The 7,356-nt window shown below is 39.7% G+C and overlaps 1 pseudogene; it reads right to left on the minus strand.

Moving 5' to 3' along the window:
• Nucleotides 1-1,856: 1,856 nt before the first annotated feature.
• Nucleotides 1,857-5,605, minus strand: LOC119802970 (annotated as a pseudogene).
• Nucleotides 5,606-7,356: the final 1,751 nt, after the last annotated feature.

Here is a 7,356-nt window from a genome sequence, read left to right on the forward strand (position 1 = left end):
ACTGGGGTGGAGGGGTGGAAGGTCAATACAGAAGGAAGAGGAGTGACAGGGACAAATAATAGGAATGGTGTTTTTTAAGGCCTTAAGGAGTGGTAATTTTATATTTCATTGAAATTGAAATTTGATTACACACACATATATATATGTGCACATTATTATATGTATACATATATGCATTGTATGCACACACTATATATCTCTATCATTATATCTATCTCTATCTCTATCTCATCTTTATCTATCTCTATCATCTCTATCTCTATCTCTCTATCTCTATCTCTATCTCTATCTCTATCTCTATCTCTATCTCTATCTCTATCTCTCTATCTCTATCTCTATCTCTATCTCTATCTCTATCTATATCTGTATAATCTATATCTATATCTTATCTATATCTATATCATCATCTATATCATCTATATCTATATCTATATATCTATATACCTATAGATACCTATATCTATATATATCTATATATCTATACATCTATATATCTATACATCTATACATCTATACATCTATACATCTATACATCTATCTATCTATCTATCTATCTATCTATCTATCTATATATCTATATATCTATCTATATCTATATCATCTCTCTATATATATCTTCATACTGGACCAGTTACTGGCATGAGAAGCCTCCTTTTGAATGGTTAGTCAATGAAGTCATGTGACTCCCAAAACAAGATGGATTATAGATGTAATCAATGATCATTTCTTAGTGGATGAGGGTATACCCTATCCACTATTGCAGAACACACTTCACATTTAGGACAAAGGACTCAGATGATCTGAGATTGATGGAATTTCTTTCCTGTGGTAAGACTTCCATGGTTCCAGAAAGTACTGTACAAATTGCCAAGGAAAGGAAGCAATTAAGTCATACCAAGCTTCAATATTCATGAATTATTTGAAAAAATGTAAACACTTGAAATTCAAGTCATGGATGCCATGCATTCCACGGGATGGTGTAAATCTGCCAGAAATTCAATTCAAGAGGAAATAAGTTCAACAACACTTATTGAAAATTTTTTCTTGAGGGGTTAGAGAGTCACAGAGAAAGAATCCGGGCAAAGACAAGGGAATAATATGGAAGGCATGACCAAGGATAGTTAAACAAAGCCTTAGGAAAGGGGGAAACTGAAGACGGTCTCTCTCCAACTTTAAGTGTGCTTTGATGCTAATGTATAAAATCTGATCTTATTCTTTCATTGCTAAATATGGTAGATACTTCAAGTTCAAGACTCAAATGGGTGGATAGAGATTTAGAATAGGTAGTCTTAAAATGCATATTTGTTTGCTAAGCAATTTATATAAGTAACATCTTAAAATTATACATACATATTTATTCTAAAATGTGAGGATCTTGAAGGGAAACTGAGATTGTGGAAATTTCAATTAATTTCCCTTAACATTTAAAAAACAACTTGTGGAAATGGGTCATTCTATTAGAATATAATCTTCCTTAATATTAATCAAGTTCAATGATCAAAAAATCCTGGACCTTCCCTGCACTGCTTTGGGCCTTCTTTGGAGGGGAAGGGTTTGTTTACAGTGGAGCTGTCCTGTCCTCAAGGCAATTGGTTACAAAGATTACATCACAAGCAGATGCAGTGAGCCCACATGAGGCAGTTTTTTGGATGCTGTAGTCAGTTTCTGTTTAACAAGCCCATTCACCCGTCTCTACAAAATGGTTGTTTCTGAACTAATTGAACAAGGTTGTGAAATGGCCCCATCTAAAAGAGGGCCATGTTGCCTTCTCAAACAACTGTGTGTGATCAAGGACTCACTCAACAACTACACCAGACAGTTTCCTATTCTCCAGAATTCTTGTAGACCCCCTTTCTTCACCCTTCTTCCTCAGGAGTGTCCTGCAATGGCTCTGCAGTAATATCTTCAGACTCTGCCTCTTAAACCTGTGGTGCCTAACAGAACCAACAAGGAAATAATGGATGGGGTTGGCACAGCTGTTAATGCAGGATACAAAATTGTCATTTGTAACAGTATGGCAAGGGAAAACTTTATGCAACTCCTCAAACCGATGTAAAGGAACCAATAGATAACAAAGGGCAGAACAAAGATAAGAAGACCAGCACCGTGAAGGAATGGTCACACACAACCTGGTCACAGGAATTTTTGTGAGCCACAGAAGATCCTGACCAACAGGGCCAGGCTGGATCCACAAAGAACCACAGATAATACTATCACAAATGCAGCAGTGATAAAATTATAACTCCTACAGAAAGAATAGTTATAATGTAATTTAGAAAGCCGCAATCATTCCCTAACAGGAGAGTCCACAGTAGAGAGAAGGCCCAGAGCAGGGCACATATGACACCTGATAAGTGTCTTGGTCGTTGGCAGCGATACCAGATGGGTCACAAGACAGATAGGGTCCTACAGAAAGAATAGTATAATTGTAATTTAGAAAGCCACAATCATTCCCCTAACAGGAGAGTCCACAGTAGAGAGAAGGCCCAGAGCAGGGCACATATGACACCTGATAAGTGTCTTGGTCGTTGGCAGCGATACCAGATGGGCCACAAGACAGATAGGCAGCGCTCAGCACTGATTGCTGCAATAATACACATACCTGCAAGGTAAGCAAAGATGATTAAATTGATTGAGATAGGTGGGAATATAAAATCGATGTCATAGATATTGAAAAAGATATATTCCAGGGTTCTTATACATAGTCAGTAAGCTGAGGATGAGGAAGGTCAGCCCCAGCTAGGTTGAGGGCATAGACAGAGAAGGCATTCCTTTGTATGTGGAAACTCAAAGCCCAGCACTTTTGGCATTTCCCTACCATCCCAACCATGGCCATGCCGAGCATTAAGAATATTCAGGATATTGCGATTGGAGTCAATAAGGGGTAGTTTCAGTGTAGTAAGTGTAGTACGTTTCATTCATGTTGTGTTTGTCCAGTGCTCCAGGCTGGGGTGGTTGGATCCAAGCTGGGGAATTTTCCACTAGCGTTCCTGCAAAGTAAATTGAGATATGAACACATGATACTTTTCTGTCAAGACCACCTGCCTATGGGGGAGTGTTCTGGCACAGGGAAACAGGTTTGCAGAGATGAAGCCAATTTATCCAAACTCCCACATTCTAGAAACTTCATTTAAACCTCAGTTTGTACTATTCAGTCTATCTGCAGACCACTGCTTTTAGTGATATGGGGTGGTGGATGGTACCAGTACAGTTGGCTAAGCATCTTATGCTGTGTTTGGAAGAGACAGAATTTTCAAAACTAACTTTTCTGATACCAGGGCTGAGGTTCCTTCTCATGTGTAGGAATATGGAAGATCCTGGCACAAGCCATAGCTGCACTCAGTCTCTGTAAGGGGTCTATTAAATGGGAAAAATTGATAATGAAGGGAATGGGACTTCTTATGAAGACCTGCATGTGTACAGTCACACCTTCTAATGCAAGAAGGGCTAAGCCTTCATTTTATACTAAGAAAAACTAGAAGGCAGAGAAGACTTGAAGGACATCAAGCACTCTTCTGTTTGTAATTATGTCACCATCATCCTGATTATCTATAGGATTACCAGTGGAAAGTCAAGAACTATGACAAATGAGCAAATGCACCCCAGTTTCAAGGGCTGTTTGAAAATTTGTAGTAAATGTTTTGGCCGGTTACTTGTGTTTCATGAGAAGGCACAGGTCTCTGACATGAAAAGGTGTGAGTGTGCTGCAGAAAAATAGAAGAGAGCACCTCCATTTGGGAACCGTGTCCCAACCTCCCAGAAGAGCCTTTGAGGGTCTATACATGTGCACAAATGATCTGGAAAAGAGAGCTGCATAGCTGGACAGGTAGCATCTAAATAGAGCTTTCTTTCACTAAACTACTCCTACAGAAATCTTAATAATCTTCTATTTCTCACCCCTAAAGTCACATCTGAAGAAAAGACAGCTTTTCTTTTCCACACAGGCCAGGGCTGCAGAAGAGGCCTGGGCTTTCAGTAGGTTTAAGCCTGAATGGTATATACATAGCAGCTTTGCATCACAAGATCCTTCTGGATAACTTCTTTTCTAGACAGGCCTTCATGAAGGAGCAAATATCTCTGAGAGTGTTGAGACAGAGATTCAGGATCGGGAAAGCATCCAGAATACATAAAAGCTAACTTCCCATTTGGTCTTCGAAGGAAATCACCCAGCAAACTCAATTGTCTTCACCAAGATTGTACCATTCATTCTTGAAGATTTTGATCACCCCATAGGAACACAATTTTTCATTTGGGGGACCATCTGGGGCATCAACTAATGTGGGATTCCCCTCTGTATGCTGTAAATACCTTGGTTAATAAAGAAGCTGCTTTGGGCCCTGTTAATAGGACAGAACTTAGGTAGTTGGGGCAAACACTAAACTGAAATGTTGGAAGGAAGGAGGTGGAGTCAGAGAGAAGCCATGGAGTCTCTGCCAGAGATATACATGCTGAACCTTTGCTGGTAGGCACGACCCTTGTGGTGATACACAGATTAATGGAGATGGGTTAAATAATAATTGTAAGAGTTAGTCAATAAGAAGCTAGAGCTAATGGCCAAGCAGTGATTTAATTAATACAATTTCTGTGTGATTATTTCAGAGCTAAGTGGCCAGGGATCAACAAGTGGGCTCTCTCCTCCTATAGTCAACAGCTTAAAATAGGCAGACTGGCAATAGGTAAGCAGCCAGCCCCCCCTCCCAAAACCAGTTTGCTGATGATAGTAGCATGACAGTAGTGGGGTCCAAGTGCTCCTCAATGGGCATTTCAGCTTCATGAAATGCAACAAGGAATCAAAATGGGATCATTTCAGCTTCAGCTGTCATTGTGACTGGTTTTTTTGCTAGCCAGTGTTTTTCTAGTCAATGGAAGACAGTGGTGCTGAGGGAGACTTGAAACTGTGGGGCCTGGCTCAGGAGGTTTCAGGGGAGAAGAATGTTTAATATGTTGTCTAGAAATTATTCTTGTGGTATTTTAGTAAAGAATATGGCTAATTTCTGCCCTTGTCCAAAAAATATGCCTGAGTCTAATTTGAAGAGTTTTTGATTAATTGCATTGACAGAGGAACTCTCAAAACAGCCTGTATCAAGTCTGTCCTGTGTTTTTAGAGTTCACCCTTATCAAGAGCTAGAACAAAGAGCCTGTTTGAGTGCCTGGGACAGGTTGTGAGTTGCAACCGGGCTGGAGTTCCTTTGTTTCAACAGCCTGCCTGCAGCAAGGTAGGCCTTTTGTTTGTTAGGTCCTGGCCACTACCAGAAGATCCATCAGAGGGGTGAGTGAGTTTCCTGCTGCCTGGGAGACAGAGCACAGACATTCCTCCAAACCCCTACACTTCCTAGTCATTCTGTGTAGGGACTAACTCTCCCTGGCTACCACCTCTTTCTTCCTTATCCCATCCCAGCTTGCCCCCAGGGAACCCCCCTTTCTCCTCCCCTTCTTAGGGGCCATAAGATCCCACAGCCTCAGCCTCTTTTGGGTGCTGGACAGGCTGGTGAGTGCAAAGGGTTGGAGTTCTTTGTTTCAACTGCCTGCCTGCAGCAAGGTAGGCCTTTTGTCTGAGAGGACCCTGGCCTGCAGGAGGACTTGATCCTGCTACCAGAAGATCCATTGGGAACATTTGGAGGAAGAGATGGGCCAGGCGCCAATGCAAGAATTCCTCCAACAATCTGAACAACAACATGAAAACACTGGAACCCAGTGAAATTACAACACGAGGATTGAACATAGTAATCCAGAAGTAATAAAAAAATTGACTTTATGAAAGTGATAGAGGCCCTTAAACAGGGGGTGAAAAACTCCCTTAAAGAAATGGATGAGAAGAATAACAAAAAGTTTGAAGAAATGAGTAATTCTGTAAATGATACCCTAGGAAACCAAGAAAAAACAATCAAACAGATAATGGAAACAGTGCAAGACTTGAAAACTGAAATGGAGGCAAGGAAGAAAAGACAAACCTAGGGCCAGCTGGATATGAAAATCTAGGTAAACGAACAGAGACTACAGAAACAAGAATAACCAGCAGAATACAAGATATAGAAGAAAGAATCTCAGATTCTGAAGACATCATAGAGAAAATAAATGCACTGATCAAAGAAAACAGCATATCCAACAAATTCTCATCACAAAACATTGGGACACAATAAAAAGACCAAACCTAAGATAATTACGGGTAGAAAAGGAGCAGAATTACAGCTCAAAGGCCCAGAAAATATATTCAATAAAATTATAGAAAGAAAGAAAACTTCCCAACCTAAATAAAGGATATTCCTATGAAGGTTCAAGAAACATACAGAACACCGAATAGACTGGATAAAAAAAAAAATTCCTCGCCATAGAATATCAAAACACAAAACATACAGAATAAAGAAATAATATTAAGAGGCTGCAAGGAAAAAAGTCAAGTAACTTATAAAGGTAAACCCATCTGACTTACACCTGACTTCTCTATAGAAACATGAAACCAGAGGGTCCTGGATAGATTGTACTGCAGAAACTAAGTTATCATGGATGCAAGCCAGACTACTATACACAAGCATTGCTTTTGTAACTCAATGGAGAAAACAAAATATTCCAGGATTAAAATAAATTTTAAACATTATGTAGCCACAAATCCAGCAGCCTTACAGAAAGTAATAGAAGTAAAATCACAAACCAAGGAGCCCAACAATGCCCACAATAAATCAGACATCTAGCGACCCTTTACCAGCACAACTCAAAGAAGGGAAACTCACAAGCTCTACTACAAAAAAAATAACTCGAGTTAACAACCACTGGTCCTTAATATCACGAAATAACAATGGACTCAATTCACCTATAAAAAGGCACAGGCTAAGAGATTGGATATGAACATCGGATCCAAACATTCTGCTGTTTACAAGAAACACACCTCAACCACAAAGACAGACATACTACTCAGAGAAAAGGGTTGGGAAAGGTTTATCAAGCAAATGGACCTAAGAAACAAGCTGGTGTGGGCCCATAACTAATTTTAACCAAGTTGACTTCAAACTAAAATCAATCAGAAGAGATGGAGAGGGATCTTTATACTCATTACAGAAAAAATCCATCAGGATGAAGTCTCAATCCTGAATATCTATGCCCCTAATATAAAAGCACCCCACTTATATAAAAGACAAATTACTAGAACTCAAGACAGACATCAAAACACATACACTAATAGTAGGAAACTTCAAACACTCCTCTCTCACCAGTCGGACAGGTCATCATACAGAAACCTAACAGATAAATAAGAGAATTAATAGAGGTAATGAATCAAAATGGACTTAACAGACAATCTTAGAACCTTCACCAAATAGCAAGAATATACCTTCTCTGCAGCTCACGGACACCTTCTCAAAA

This window comes from Arvicola amphibius, chromosome 12 (assembly GCF_903992535.2).
Source record: "Arvicola amphibius chromosome 12, mArvAmp1.2, whole genome shotgun sequence".
Lineage (NCBI taxonomy): Eukaryota > Metazoa > Chordata > Mammalia > Rodentia > Cricetidae > Arvicola > Arvicola amphibius.